A 16,567-nucleotide genomic window follows, 5' to 3' on the forward strand; every position below is an offset into this window, starting at 1 on the left:
TAAGTTATGCAGCAAAGGATAAAAGGAGTTGAATTTAGGTCTTGTTAAGTTAATCTTCTTTTGCAGTCCGTGAATTGAGTTACAGCTTAGGTTCAGTGTTACTGCATTTTGTATTGTGTGTTTCAGTGGACCACACTGTGAAAGAAAAGGGAAGAAAGCCAGGCTGGACTATTTTTGTTAAATTTCAGTCTGAACGGGATCAGTGTAGTGGTTGGGTTGAAAGCCAAAATCAAACTTCCCCATTTTGTTTTGTTCAGCTGAACTTGCTTGTCATCAGGCATGCTGCCCATCTGCCCTGAGCCCTCAGACAGCACAGCTCCGCACACCCAGCAGCCTGCGTAGGGTAACGGGAGGCTGCGCAAGAGCAAACGTCTGATTTGTACTACTGTCAGTAGCTGATATTTTTTGTACTTATTTATGTGATTGCTAGTGGGTGAGATTCCACATTCTGACTTGCTTGCAGAAATAAAAGTTGAAGAAGAAACTTGAACAAGGAGTTTGAAGCATAGCATCTAAACTACCTATTGATATTTTAAGGAGCTGCTGGCTCTTCATTCCACCTTAAAAAAAAAAAAAAAAGAAAAAGAAAAATCAGGCTTATATCTGAGTTTGTTAATGATAGTAAAGGCTCTTGATATTCACAGAGTACTTTCTCATTTCCTTATAAAAAAGTAAATGCCCAATGTGCATCTTGAAGTGTACTGGGAAAAAATTTTCATTCAAGCAAGGGATGTGAGGAAGGACAAGAGAGATGTGTAGCTATTTTATTCTACTTTAAGTAATACTGGTAAGGGGTTTTTTCCTAATTTTTCCTTTAAAAAAAAGAGCATGTGTGATTTTCAGAGAAGGAAGGAATGGGAGCGGTGCAATAAAGACAAGGGGCTTAATTTTAACAAATTCAAGGGAAGCGGTGTTAGTATCCTATGGGAATGATAAGGCTTTTGAGGAAGGGAGAATGGTTTCCAAACAAGGCAGTTTAAAGTTTTGCCTTTGATGCTGTGAGACTGGAAAAAAAAACCAACAGAGAAACTGTGGTAACCATAGCTATGGTAAAAGCTGTAAGAAGGGATTAGATGAGCTATGGAGATCTCTCTCTGATTTCCATTTCTGTGTTTTTGACTTCAGGCTATGTCTTTTTGCACATCATCTTGAGCATTGTCATGGTTTAACCCCAGCCAGCAACTAAGCACCACGCAGCCGCTCACTCACTCCCCCCCCATCCAGTGGGATGGGGGAGAAAATCAGGAAAAGAAGTAAAACTCCTGGGTTGAGATAAGAACGATTTAATAGAACAGAAAAGAAGAGACTAATAATGATAATGATAACACTAATAAAATGACAACAGTAGTAATAAAAGGATTGAAATGTACAAATGATGCACAGGGCAATTGCTCACCACCCGCCGACCGACACCCAGCCAGTCCCCGAGCGGCGAATCCCTGCCCCCCCACTTCCCAGTTCCTAAACTAGATGGGACGTCCCATGGTATGGAATACACTGTTGGCCAGTTTGGGTCAGGTGCCCTGGCTGGGCATGAGAAGCTGAAAAATCCTTGACTGTAGTCTAAACACTACTGAGCAACAACTGAAAACATCAGTGTTATCAACATTCTTCACATACTGAACTCAAAACATAGCACTGTACCAGCTACTAGGAAGACAGCTAACTACATCCCAGCTGAAACCAGGACAGTATCCACCCCTTATTCTATACCATTGACGTCATGCTCAGTTCCCATACCTTTAGTTACATTCTGATCAATCATCACCACCTTTCCATCCCTTTGAGACATATGAACAATTATATATATATATATAAGTATACACACACAGAGATATCAGTTCTTTAGTTCTTTATGTTCATAAAATGTTTGTTGAGTTCATTTAGTTTCTGACTCTGGGCTCCATCTGTCATACCAGTCTGTCTGGGCAGGAGGGATGGTGCAAAGTCCTCTCAGTCGGTAGAGCAGAATTGGGCTTCAGTGCGGTGTGACGAGCAGATGACATTTGGCGCAGCAGGAGGATGGTGTGCACCGTTGGATTGTTGCATGCTGGAGTCAGTTCTGGTTCCACCTCTACTGCGCTTTGCTCAGTTTTATCACAGTTCTTTCTTGCTTGATCCAAGTGATTCTTACTATAGTACTATGGATATAGCATATAACAATTATAGTAATGATAACATACAGTAGCAGGGTTATATAGCAACTAATATCATACAGTTTAATTCTGGCTATTTTCACCTAAAATCAAATCCCCTTGAGGCACACATCGGACTTCCCCATCTTTTCGCATCACCCACCAAGTGCACCCAGGCCCTTGAGCAAAAGCAATCCCACGAATGGGTTTACCTTTGCCTGAGGCAGGAGTAACCCAGACTGTTTTCCCTAACATGTTTTTCATGTGCACTACAGGGACTTTATCCCCTTCTACAGTATGTAAAAATTCTGATTGGGCAGGGCCACTCCGATTGGCAGATCCTCTGGTGTTGACTAACCAGGTGGCTTTTGCTAAATGTGTATCCCAATGTTTGAAAGTTCCGCCCCCCATTGCTCTCAATGTAGTCTTTAACAGTCCATTGTATCGCTCAATTTTCCCAGAGGCTGGTGCATGATAGGGGATATGATACACCCACTCAATGCCGTGCTCTTTGGCCCAGGTGTCTATGAGGTTGTTTCGGAAATGAGTCCCATTGTCTGACTCAATTCTTTCTGGGGTGCCATGTCGCCACAAGACCTGCTTCTCAAGGCCCAGGATAGTGTTCCGGGCAGTGGCATGGGGTACAGAATATGTTTCCAGCCATCCGGTGGTTGCTTCCACCATTGTAAGCACATAGTGCTTGCCTTGGCGAGTTTGTGGGAGTGTGATATAGTCAATCTGCCAGGCTTCCCCAAATTTATATTTCAGCCATCGCCCTCCATACCACAGGGGCTTTAACCGCTTGGCTTGCTTAATTGCAGCACATGTTTCACATTCATGGATAACCTGCGCGATAGTGTCCATGGTCAGGTCCACCCCTCGATCTCGAGCCCATCTATATGTTGCATCTCTTCCCTGATGGCCTGAAGTATCATGGGCCCATCGAGCCATAAATAGCTCACCCTTATGTTGCCAGTCCAGGTCCACCTGAGACACTTCAATCTTGGCGGCCTGATCCACCTGTTCATTGTTTCGATGTTCTTCAGTGGCCCGACCCTTGGGTATGTGAGCATCTACATGACGTACTTTTACAACCAGATTCTCTAGCTGGGACGCAATATCTTGCCACAGCGTGGCAGCCCAAATGGGTTTACCTCTGCGCTGCCAGTTGCTCTGCTTCCATTGCTGTAACCACCCCCACAGGGCATTTGCCACCATCCATGAGTCAGTATAGAGATAGAGCACTGGCCACTTTTCTCTTTCAGCAATATCTAACGCTAGCTGGATGGCTTTCACCTCTGCAAACTGACTCGATTCAGCCTCTCCTTCAGCAGTTTCTGCAACTAGTCGTGTAGGACTCCATACAGCAGCTTTCCACTTTCGATGCTTTCCCACAATGCGACAGGATCCGTCAGTGAACAGGGCATATTGCCTCTCATTTTCTGGCAGTTTATTATACAGTGGGGCTTCTTCAGCACGTGCCACCTCCTCCTCTGGTGACATTCCAAAATCTTTGCCTTCTGGCCAGTCCATGATTACTTCTAAAATTCCTGGGCGACTGGGGTTTCCTATGCGAGCCCGTTGTGTGATCAGTGCGATCCACTTACTCCACGTGGCGTCAGCCGCGTGATGTGTAGAGGAGACCCTCCCTTTGAACATCCAGCCCAGCACTGGCAGTCGGGGTGCTAAGAGGAGCTGTGTCTCAGTACCAACCACTTCTGAGGCAGCTCGAACTCCTTCATACGCTGCCAATATCTCTTTTTCAGTTGGAGTATAGCGAGCCTCGGATCCTCGATATCCTCGACTCCAAAACCCCAGGGGTCGGCCTCGGGTCTCCCCAGGTGCTTTCTGCCAGAGGCTCCAGGTAGGGCCATTCTCCCCCGCTGCAGTATAGAGCACATTTTTGACATCTTGTCCTGTCCGGACTGGTCCAAGGGCTACGGCATGAACAATCTCCCGTTTAATTTGTTCAAAGGCTTGTTGTTGTTCAGGGCCCCATTTAAAATCATTCTTCTTCCGGGTCACTTGATAGAGAGGGCTTACAATCAAACTGTAATTTGGAATATGCATTCTCCAAAACCCCACGACACCTAAGAAGGCCTGTGTGTCCTTTTTATTAGTCGGGGGAGACATAGCTGCTATTTTATTAATCACATCCATTGGGATCTGACGACGTCCATCTTGCCATTTTATTCCCAAAAACTGGATCTCCTGTGCAGGTCCCTTGACCTTACTTTCTTTTATGGCAAAACCGGCTTTCAGAAGGATTTGGATTATTTTCTTCCCTTTCTCAAAGACTTCTTCTGCTGTGTTGCCCCATACGATGATGTCATCAATGTATTGCAGGTGTTCCGGAGCTTCACCTTTTTCCAGTGCAGTCTGGATTAGTCCATGGCAAATGGTGGGGCTGTGTTTCCACCCCTGGGGCAATCGATTCCAAGTGTACTGGACACCTCTCCAAGTAAAGGCAAATTGTGGACGACACTCTGCTGCTAGAGGGATTGAGAAAAACGCATTAGCAATGTCAATTGTGGCATACCACTTGGCTGCCTTTGACTCTAGCTCGTATTGAAGTTCTAGCATATCTGGAACGGCAGCACTCAGCGGTGGTGTAACTTCATTCAGGCCGCGATAGTCAACTGTTAGTCTCCACTCCCCATTAGACTTCCGCACTGGCCATATGGGACTATTAAAGGGTGAGCGGGTTTTGCTGATCACTCCTTGGCTCTCCAGTTGGCGAATCAACTTGTGGATGGGAATCAGAGAGTCTCGGTTGGTGCGATATTGCCGCCGGTGCACCGTCGTGGTAGCAATTGGCACTTGTTGTTCTTCAACCTTGAGCAACCCCACAATCGAAGGGTCTTGAGAGAGATCAGGCAGGGTAGACAGCTGTTCAGTGCCCTCCGTCTCCAAGGCAGCTATACCAAAAGCCCATCGATACCCCTTCGGGTCCTTAAAATACCCCCTCCTGAGATAGTCTATGCCAAGGATACACGGAGCCTCTGGACCAGTCACAATGGGGTGTTTCTGCCATTCATTTCCAGTTAGGCTTACTTCAGCTTCCAATACAGTTAATTCTTGGGATCCCCCTGTCACACCAGAAATACAAATGGATTCTGTCCCTTTATAACTTGATGGCATTAGAGTGCACTGTGCGCCGGTGTCTACTAGAGCCTTATACTCCTGTGGGTCTGACGTGCCAGGCCATCGAATCCACACAGTCCAATAGACCCGGTTATCCCTTTCCTCCACCTGGCTGGAGGCAGGGCCCCTCTAATTCTGGTTAGAGTATTCAGTATTCACTTCTCGTAAAATTGGCTCAGAAGTCCCTTCAAGAGGATCGGAAATGAAATCAGCCCTTCTATTCTGTTTGGAAACTGGAGCGGCATTTTTCCTGGTAGAATCCCCTTTTGTGGTGGTTTTTCCTCGCAGTTCACGTACCCGTGCATTTAGGACCGAGGTAGGTTTTCCGTCCCATTTCCTCATGTCCTCTCCCTGATCACATAGGTAAAACCACAGGGCACCTCGCGGTGTGTACCTTCTATATTCTCTCTCTTGGGCAGAGGAGCGCTCACTCCTAATAGCTGAGACATTGGTCCTTACACGTGTGGAGTAGGACATATCCTCTTTGATTTGTTGGACATCCTCGGACAGCTTCTCCACAGCTGCAATGCAGGCTTGTAGGGAGGAGGAGAGATTTTCTTCGTATTGACGGAGTTGGCGAGCCACTTCCTCCACTGTCGGTGCCTCTTCATCCTTCCAGGTCATTATTGCCAATGCGTTGGCATAGGATGATGGTGCGCTCCGTACAAACTTCCGCCACATGGGTCGTGTGCATTGGACTTCGTCTGGATCTTTGGGTAATTGCGGGTTGTCCGGGTCATGATGGATCGTCTCTAGCACAGCTAATTCCCTCAGATATTGAATACCTTTTTCCATGGTGGTCCACTTGCTTGATTGACATATAACATCTTCCTTAAAGGGGTACCTTTCCTTCACACTTGACAGGAGTCGCCTCCAGAGGCTGATGGCTTGTGTCCCTCTTCCAATTGCCTTGTCAATGCCACCTTCCCTGGCAAGCGATCCCAGCTGCTTGGCTTCCCTACCTTCTAATTCCAAGCTATTAGCCCCATTGTCCCAGCATCGGAGGAGCCAGGTGATAATATGCTCACCTATACGGCGGCCAAAGTCTTTTCGCAGATCCCGCAGCTCACTCAAGGATAGGGACCGGGTTATTACCTCTGGTTCTGCCTCTTCCTCCGGTTCCCGTGATGACCCTGGTTCACCTTCATCCTTCGCTAAGCGAACTGATTTTTTTGTGTATTTCTTTTTCTGTACGGGGGCAACTGATGCTGGTGCAGGTTGGTCCGCTGGTTCAGTTGCAGTATCACTCACCGGGTTTTGGATAACCGCAGTGTCTGTCGCCGAGGTTTGGGTAGCAGCAGTGCTCGTCACTGGGGCTGGAGGGACTGCAGTGCCCGTTGCTGAGGTTTGGGTAGCTGCTGTACTCATTGCCGGGGCTGGAGGGGCTGCAGTGCCTGTTGTTGAGGTTTGGGTGGCCGCGGTGCTCACCATTTTGTTGTTAGGTCCAGAGACTTTCTCTTCCCCTTGAGGGTACTGAGTGGTGTCAAACAGGGCTCGATAGGCATGGGCCAGGCCCCAGCACGTTGCAGTGATTTGTATCTCTCTGGAACTGCCGGGGTGACAGCATACCTTTTCCAAATATTTTACTAGTTCTTCTGGATCCTGCACTTGTTCAGGGGTGAATTTCCAAAACGTCGGAGGTGCCCACTTTTCTAGGTATTTGCCCATACTACCCCACACACCCTGCCACTCATAATTATCCAGCCTTGGGGCACATCTCTGGGTGATCTTCTTAAATAGCTGTTTAACCTTAAACGAGAGCTGAACTACATTCAGAAGTATGCTAATTCCTAGCAGTAGGGCTAGGACCATGCTAGTCCCAACATTCCAGGAGTATTCAAATTTTTCAAAATTCTCAAACACCATTGTAACTGGACCGAAGGAGAAAGGAGAGGGGAAGAAAGGTACCCCACCCACAGACTGGTTTTCCATGGAGGAAAGGTAAATGGTATAATTATTAATAGTTTCCCACAGATGGCTCCCGCAGTATAAAGGTGACAATGCTAAGTGCAAATACCGGATTAATCCCACAGCTGATGACGTTATCATACCATAAACCAGAGTTATACCATACATCAAAGCGAAAACCTTAATCCACCTCCCACGGATGATAAGCAGTAGAAGAGGAACTACATACAGCAAGCGAGGTGATACATAACAGAGCCTTAAAAACCAGAGCAACAACTCTAAGAATGCATAAATCAACATAATGAATGCTTAGGACAAATTTGTTTTAACAAGCTCTGGTCAGGTTTGTCGTTATCTCAACCCTTCGTGCCCCACGTTGGGCGCCAAAAGGACTGTCGTGGTTTAACCCCAGCCAGCAACTAAGCACCACGCAGCCGCTCACTCACTCCCCCCCCATCCAGTGGGATGGGGGAGAAAATCAGGAAAAGAAGTAAAACTCCTGGGTTGAGATAAGAACGATTTAATAGAACAGAAAAGAAGAGACTAATAATGATAATGATAACACTAATAAAATGACAACAGTAGTAATAAAAGGATTGGAATGTACAAATGATGCGCAGGGCAATTGCTCACCACCCGCCGACCAACACCCAGCCAGTCCCCAAGCGGCGAATCCCTGCCCCCCCACTTCCCAGTTCCTAAACTAGATGGGACGTCCCATGGTATGGAATACACTGTTGGCCAGTTTGGGTCAGGTGCCCTGGCTGGGCATGAGAAGCTGAAAAATCCTTGACTGTAGTCTAAACACTACTGAGCAACAACTGAAAACATCAGTGTTATCAACATTCTTCACATACTGAACTCAAAACATAGCACTGTACCAGCTACTAGGAAGACAGCTAACTACATCCCAGCTGAAACCAGGACAGCATGGATATTAATAGTCTACCTGTGGTTTAGATACAGTTTATTTATTTGGTTCTTTATATTTCAATTGATATATCTAATTAAAATGAAACAGAAACGTGTATTTGCAAGACAATGACATTGTCATTGACAACATAGTAAAACAGTGTCAAGTCACAGACATAACTAGTGGTTAGTTTTCCAATGCCCTTCTGTATTATCAGGTTTTTTGTACATAAACACATCTGCTGATCTGAATGCATTAGGAAAAAGGATAGGAAAAGCAGCTGAATTATGCGGAGATGTTAATTAGTAGGAAAGAGGGATGGTAAGGTCTTCCAACAGCATTTTCTAATTGAAGTCACTGAACTGGCATTTTGGCAATGTTTTCTGCTTCAGAGATCAAGAGAGATCATTCTTAGCAGTTTTCTGTCTGCAGCTCTCAAAAGTTCAAGCAGACCAAGTGACTTCCATCATTTGTGAACACCGTTGAACAAGCAGTGACATTGCACTGAGACCGGAGGGTTAATTTCTAGCCCGTGGAGTCAGGCACTCCCAGGTAGACTATTTGGTCTCCTCTCTAACTGTAAAGGGAGGAGATGACCGCTGCTCCAGTTTTGTTTAACAAAAAGGTTCATTTGAAAAGGCATCACTCTTTCAAAAACAAAAAGGAAGGGAAAAAAAAAAAGACCACCCTACACAGGTACTAACTTTTTATAAGATGCATGTGAGTTTAGTGAATCGCAGGCTCAGCACTGGGGTCGTATGCTCTTTTGCAGCCTTTCTCTCACCTTTACGTGAGAATAGTGAAACGTGTCTAGTCCACAGGTCCATCTCCCAGCACTGGCCTGAAGCAGATACCTAGAGAAGCATGCAAGAAGCGGGCAAGTGTGGAGTCATGCTTTGCTAGAATATTCCCCCCCCATTCTCTAGCAGCTTTTGTATGAAATATTTCTTATCTTTGCTGGGTGGGACAGGGAAGCTTGTTATCGTTACAGTGTGTTTCTGTAGCGTGTCAGTGGACTTCAGAAAGAGAAAGCAGTTGCCTTTCTCTGCCGCGTGGTCATTGCCGTTTAGAGGCGATAATTGAGCACATCGTTTGCTTTTATGGCTTGCTGTGTTTTACCAGCAGCCCAGTCTCTGGCAGACCCTTTGCCTCCACTGCAGGGGTTTTAGGAGGAGAGTAAAAGTCCGTTTCCTCCTTGTTGAAGTGGCAGCTGCTTGCTCTGCCTCTGTGCCCTGGGGAAGCTTCTGCAATTTGCTTCTCTACAGATGTACAGAGCTGCCATTTTACCTTCAGAAAGGAAACCACCATGAGTCCCCAGCCCCTCCACCCCTGTGTGCCTCAAGGGTTGAATTTATGACCCGGGAATAGTGGAGACCTGCTTGTTTTGGCAGCACAGGCCTGGAAGTCTTCTCATCTGCTCATGAATACTGCTAACATGGTAGTCTGTCTGGAGTTTAGAGGGGATACGCTGGCTTCAGAAAGGATGTAATGGCACTTATAGCAACAAATAAACCTGGAAAAGCAACGAGAAGGGGGAGTTAGTAGGAGTATTTGTGTAAAGAGAACAAGAGAGGGATCACAGGCTGAGAATGGAAACCTTAGCGAATATGCCTAATAAGTTCCCATAGCCAGGGAAAAATCTAATCGCTCGTGTCCACCTAGGTGCCGTGGCTGAAATGGGATACCTGGGCTGGGGTGACAGCAAGACGTGATGGGGAAGGTACTAGAGGGAGAAGCAGAACAAGTCCTTTTCCTGATTTTATTGATTTGTTGTGTGATTTCTGGGAAGATGAAATTCTGTCTCATTTTCCTTGTTCGTGTAATTGCGCAGATCTTGCTGCTTTGCATTTTCAGGGATCAGTTAGTGGGAACCAAACTGGAGAGCCATGGTTTGAACTTGTTTTGTTTATAGCAGGAAGCAGGTGTGAAAACCTCAGGAGGAAATGGCTGGGTTTGCCCAGGTGTATTTAGGCAGCTGAATGCTGCAGAAAGCACCAGTGTTAAATTTCTGTACTCCTCAGTCTGCTTTGATGCTCCATTTATGATGTGTTTCTCCTCAGGCAGGAGCAGTGTACCATACTGTGGTACAGAGACTTGCTGTCGCCATCAGCACTGGAAGAGACTGAAGCTGGCATCCCCATTGTCCGCAGCCAGAGGTTGCCCTGCATGACACAGCTGAAAAATGTTCATCAGAAAAAACTGAACAGTAGATCCTTAAGAGTGAGTAAAAAGCAAATCTGACTTTTTAAAATTTATTGTCTAAAACGTATAAAAATAATGCCATGCAGAAATGCATTAAAGTTCCTGGGTGAATAGGGATTGAGAATTGCTTGGAGTTTTACCTGTGGCGCAGGGTTATGGTATTTCTGTCACACTGCTCTGTCCTGTGGAGCATGTGGTTCCTCGTCTCCTCTGCTGTCCATGTACACCCCTGTTGAACTGCATTTCTCAGGACCGGTGGGTCGAGGCTAGTGAAGAAAAGTGTCAAGCATCCTATTGAAATGGGATTTCCCTAAGCAAGACACTGGCTCCTAGGAAGGAGAGCTGATTTGTCAGGGAAAAGATCACCTGGGAGGGACCAGCTCCTGGGGCTGATGTGAAGGCTGCATGGGAAAGAAAATACCTGGACAGCTGTATCAGGAAAGGAGATGTCCTGTTTTGTGGGCCATGTTCATTCGCTTAAGCAGGGGAGCTGTTTCTCCAGGACACAGGTGGACAACAGTTTCCAATGGCAGAGGGAGACAGAGAACACCTTCAGGATGCTTGCTGTTTTCTCAGTGATTGTCAATTGCCTTTTACTTTTGAGTAGTGAATGACTGTGTTCAGAAACCCACTGCAAAGCACATCCTTAGGTGTTTTGTAAGTTGTAGCTCTAGACTTTGAGATGAACTTGTAGACTCAAAGGATCGCGTACTCAGTGGGATGCTACAGAGTATGAGGCAGCAGCTGGGGAGGCTGGAGGGAGATGACTTCAGTGTCCAGGCCTTGCCCAGGCGTTTGAACCCGGGTACCACTCCTGCCTTTACACAGCTGAAAGAGGTCTGCCTGTGGAGCCCATCCCTTGAGACACATCACCTGTGCTTTGCCCAGACCCAGCTGGGAGAAAATGGTTGAGATTCAGTGACTGGTTTCCCTCGGGGCAGTCTGGGGAGTTTCCTTTTGTGGAGTGCTTGACTGGCTGGGATATTTGTCCAAGGTATATAGAGTATCAGTTATTAACTTCTTATGCATGGTACAGCAATGCTGTTTCCTGAACCTTGAGTGAAATCAAGCTGTGTGTCTTCTGAGGCTCTCTTAGCAGCAAATATGTGAAAATGAAATAGTCCTGCTTGACATATCAAGGCACCTACAATTTTGATATACATGAAAGAAGAAAAAAACCCCAAACCAATCTTTGCTAAAAGTCCCATAATTAAAGCAATGGCAGACCAAGCAATATGTTGTTAGAAACATAGATTGCAATTACTTGTTTTATTTATTCTGTTTTCTACTTCAAAAGGAATCATAGCTATATGAATGCTTCAGCAGGATAAATGCTTAGGTACAGGAAAGCATTGTGAGATACTTGATTTTCAGATAGATGGAGCCTGTAATGCTTTCTGTGGAAGACTGTGTTTTTGACAACTTGCATGGATGTGTATGCAGTGCCTACCACTTCCCTGGTGTGCAAACCAGGACTGTAGTGCTGGATGGAGAAGAAGAAAGACCAAAATCTGGAGATGTAGTTCCTTAAAATCTTTAGCCTCTGGAGTTCTCAATGTTAAAAGCCTGAACACTTTGTAAGAATGCACATAGTTCCTTAGAAGCAAGATCTGTATTTTTACATGCTTGTATGTATCTGCATGCCTGTGTAGGTATGTATGTGTAAAATAGTATTTTCATCCTCTCAGCTACACATAGAAAGCGTATGTGAGTGGATAGGGAGGTGGAGAAGTGTTTTATTGGAGTCAGAATGACTGAAGGATCTAATTCTGTAATATTCTTTAACTGTTAAATTGCTGATGGATATAGAAATGAGCTGCAGGTCTGTCATATATATACATGCTTGTGCATATAAGTAAATGTGATATACATGGAGAGAATAAATAACTTAGCTTGGTCCAGTTACCCTACTTCACTTGAGAGGGAATTGCATCTAGGGGACTTTGAATAAGGTACATGTTTAATGTCATATAATGCACTTGTTCCTGACCTGGTTGTGTATAGCATGTTGCAGTAGTGCACTGTGCACGTGCTGGAATAAGGTTTGTGATGATGACTGGCTTTTTCAAGAGAAAGCCAGAGACTGTCCCCCTAGAAAGCCCCATCAGCTGCACAAGGAGGGGCTTTCCATGCGCTAAGCTGTTTTATTGTTTCTGGGAAATAAGGCAGTCTCCATGCTGGAGGATGAGCCGGGCTTGTGGGATCATCACCAGAAGCAGCTTAGGGCTTAGAAAATAAAACCTGAGAGCGTGGTGTGATTTCTGAAGTCCATGCAGAAGGCAAGCCATTACTGAGATTTGCTGATACTTTCTGCACCAGTTGTTTTTTGCATTTCTTTTCCAATCTGAGTGTTTTAATTCTAAATAAATCACAGTGATTTACCATTGACAGGAGATGTCATGGTGAAGTCAGGGAGATAAAAATCCTCTAGCAAATTGCAGAAAGCTAAGTGTTTCTCCCAGATACTGTGGATAGAATTCATTTAATCTAACTTTGGATGTTTATAGTGCAGTATCCGAGATGATGCTTAATGAGGTAGGTAATTTTAGAGTGTGATTCATCTGACAGTTGAAACGTACTTTAGGATGACATGGATCACGTCCTTTGTTGACCATAAAGGGAGCCTAGCTGAGTAAGTCAGTGGTAGATGTCTGCACTGCCCAGTGAACCCTTTTCTTTACATCTGGTGTCACAGCGCTGTCCAGAGAACCCCTGAGTTTTGGAGAGTCCTGAAAATTTGCGTTCAGTCATGTGTGACAGAGCAGAGGCGGCGCCAAATAATTCCTTGCAATCAGTTTGTTTTCTCTTTTGTTCTCGTGAATCTGAGATTTAGCTTCAGTCATCAATTACTGTTTTGGGAGGAACACCGTCTAATGTAATGGAAGTGATAATTTTTGAACTGTTACCGTGAATTGTAGCTCTGTGGTAAAACTTGTAAGTGAACTCTTGTCTTAAAAGTGTAGTCCATGCCATACAACCTCTAAAATAAGAATTCATGAAAATATAGCTCTGTTTTTTGGGTGGATGACAGAGGAATCCCAATGTTTCTGGCTTTTAATCCTTTTGTGAAGATGTTTCAAATTTCACTGGAGCTGGAGTGAACCTGATTGTTTCTTAAAATTTATTTGGAAAAACCTTCCTGTATAGAAGAGGTGGGGGAAAGAACCTATAAGAGTGATCCAAACGTGCAGTGCACAGGGCTGAGCATGGACTGGCCATGTGGAATACTGGGTTTGGAGCTCTGTGCACATGAAAAGAAGCAGAAGACAACAAAGAACCTAGCAAGGAGACAGTAGACAAGAATGCCAGTAGTGCTCAGAAAAAAACACAAGTGTGCTCCAGGATGGCGTGCTGCGGGAGTGTGCTTGCACTAGGGATGCTGTCTTGCTGTTTAGAGTCCCACTGGTGAAAACCTCTAGCTTTCCTAGTCTCGTTCCAAGAGAAACCATTTAGATTGCAAGTGTAATGAATTAATCTGTTTGCTGTGCAAACTATTCTGTGAGTAGTGCATACCATACCCTGCTGTTTTACAGACTTTCCTGTTCTCTGGATGACGAAGTAATTTCCTCTTCATGTAGTGTAAACCTTCACCCAATGAGCGTGCATGCAATTTTAAACACGTGTTTCATTTCAATGGCTTAAGGTGACTGTAGCTTAATAAATTTTCCAGCAAAAGGCCACGAAGGCACTGGAGCATCTTTTCTGTGAGGAAAGCCTGAGAGAGCTGGGACTGTTCAGCCTGGATAAGAGAAGGCTCGGGGGGATCTCATCAGTGTACAGAAATACATGAAGGGAGGGTGCAAAGAGGACAGAGCCAGGCTCTTTTCAGTGGTGCCCAGTGACAGGACCAGGGGCAGCAGGCACAAAGTGAAACACGGGAGGTTCCCTCTGAACATCAGGAAACACTTCTTCACTGAGAGGCTGACCGAGCTCTGGCACAGGTTGCCCAGTGCGGTTGTGGAGTCTCCATCCTTGGAGGACCATGCCTCCATCTGGGCATGGTCCTGGGCAACCAGCTCTAGGTGGCCCTGCTTGGGTGAGGGGGTTGGACCAGATGACCTCCAAAGATCCCCGCCAGCCTCAGCCAGTCTGTGATTCTGTGAGTTAGGTAGAATTGTCTGTCCCTCATGAACTGTTGCCAAGCTTCTCGGGAATTCTCACAAGGTTGTATGGGGCTCCTGGCAAGGGTACTAAACATCTGCTCAATAGCAGGCCCCCAGAAAACACTGCAAATGGGGCTGGATACTTCGTGGTGACACTTCTGTATTACAATGTTGGGTCAGATGGTGAAGTCAGTTAAAACTGCCTCTGATGGATCATATATGCAGTCAGGGCTCCTGATTCATAAATTTGTAATGGCCCTGCTTACACTAATTATCAGTGAAGCAGAGCAGATACGTTAGATCTATTACATTTACTGCAACAGGGATAGTACAGTACTCACTGGCATCAGCGTTTTACATGAAGAATTAATTGTGCAGTTAAGCTGTTGTTTTAAAATGTGTTTCCTCTCGGTGGTGAAATTCTTCATCTGTGTAATACTGAAATTCTGCTACTAGACAGACCTAGAGATTCAGAAGGTAGTTCATAGTGTGGTAGTTGTGGTATTTTTAAAAGATACTGGTAATTATGCAGTTTTCTGGACCCATTCAAGAGAGTTCCCAACCATTCGAAGCAGTAACATCAGACTTCTCCAGTGCAGCCCCTTCAGGTGTAGCAACTGGATGAGAAATAAGACATCTGCAGAAAGCTTCTGAATTGATTTATGATTCTCTTTGAGGAAAATGTATTTAGCCCTTAGTGATGGATTTTTCGCAACTTGCAAATAGATTTATGAAGTAAGTAGTACTTGCATATGCTTTGCCATTTGTTCTGTATATATTGTCCTTGATGGGTGTTGTACACGAAAGGGCCAAACCCTGAAGATATTCAGAGTTCATTTTACTGCCTGCTAACATGAACATCAAAATTAGGGGCACTGTATACGGTGATAGCCAGGATCACATCTATACGAAGAGAAAATTCTCTGTTCTCCCACAACACAAATACATATATTGGTGTCTGAAAATACGTGAAGTAACTCAGTCACCTTCCCCAGCAGAGGAAGATTTTCCCATGGTAAGTTAGAGAGCTTGCTTCAGATGGTGACTTGGGAGAGGGTGGTACCTGGCACCAGGCGGGACCTGCCCAGGGACCCAGGCTGGAAGTCTTGCATCTCGGGGCGTCACTGCTGTGTGGGGAGCAGATCTCCTAGTTACACTCCAGTGCCTTGTGAGCTACAGAGGTGGATGGGAAGCCGTGATTCGGGAAGGCGTAGATTAAAAGGAATTATGGAAGCCAGTCAATACATGTTTTACCTATGGAAGATGCACCTTTGTAACCCATAAGAAAGCATCCCTTGAGGTTGTTTTTTAACAGGAAAAAAGTAAAAACTCTTTGTACTACAAGTTCATTTGGGGAGGAGGAGGGAATAGTGTGAAAGCTCAGTAGGCATCGCTCCTTTCCAGCACTTTGGTCTCGCTGACCTCAGCTTCCATGATGGAGACCTCTGATCCAAGGCCTGTGCGTGAGTTATTGGGGAAGAAATACTAACTCTCAGTGTCTAAGGAGGGTCTTTCTCCTCTTAAAGCCTCCCTCATTAACATGCTCCCCCCCAGTGCAACTTCGGGTCTTGCCAGAGATTTTCCATTGAGATAATCCCTGCACAGCTGTCTCCTATTGCCCTTGCAAGCCGACATGGAAACAAGATCAGCCGTGCCATCAGCACCAAAAGATCTTAGGGTTAATAGCACCATACAGTAAAGCAGAAAAACCAAAAATCTGTTGTGATGCATATAACCCTGTCCAAAATATATTATTTAATTATTTTTTAGCAAATGTTATTGTTATTACCCAGACTTGTTTTTCGCAAGGATTTGACTTAAGTTATCTGGATATTTTGGATTGATTAAGCAGTTGTGGGTTGCTACTAATGAAGGTAATTACTTTAGTCCTGAGAGGATTGCAGCATGTTGTAAAATAGGATATAATGCTCCTTTAACACAATAAAAAAGGATTTCCAAGTAGATACTCTCTCTGTTGCTGCTTGAAATGTTTGTAGGTTTTGGCTTTGCAAGTTATTACTGCTTCTGTCCCTCCTGCTTGCGTAACTACACAGAAATGGGCATTACAATAGGGCCATTGGGCTACTCACACTCACTTAAATGTGTTTTTCTTGGTGCCCCCTGTTTCTGAAAGATAGAACCCTTAGTTCACAAGTGGGGTG

General features: G+C 45.2%; 1 protein-coding gene across 3 annotated transcripts in view; it reads left to right on the forward strand.

The window, feature by feature from the left end:
- The window catches only part of ANKRD6 (ankyrin repeat domain 6), a 115,943-nt gene that overhangs the window by 52,399 nt on the left and 46,977 nt on the right, over positions 1 to 16,567 (forward strand). For all 3 annotated transcript variants that reach the window (XM_069804864.1, XM_069804868.1, XM_069804865.1), the window contains one exon: positions 10,165 to 10,320. The gene's annotated coding sequence lies outside the window, so the exon portion shown is untranslated. The remainder of the gene's footprint in view (positions 1 to 10,164; positions 10,321 to 16,567) is intronic.

The sequence above is a fragment of the Haliaeetus albicilla genome, chromosome 17, assembly GCF_947461875.1.
Source record: "Haliaeetus albicilla chromosome 17, bHalAlb1.1, whole genome shotgun sequence".
NCBI classification, from domain to species: domain Eukaryota; kingdom Metazoa; phylum Chordata; class Aves; order Accipitriformes; family Accipitridae; genus Haliaeetus; species Haliaeetus albicilla.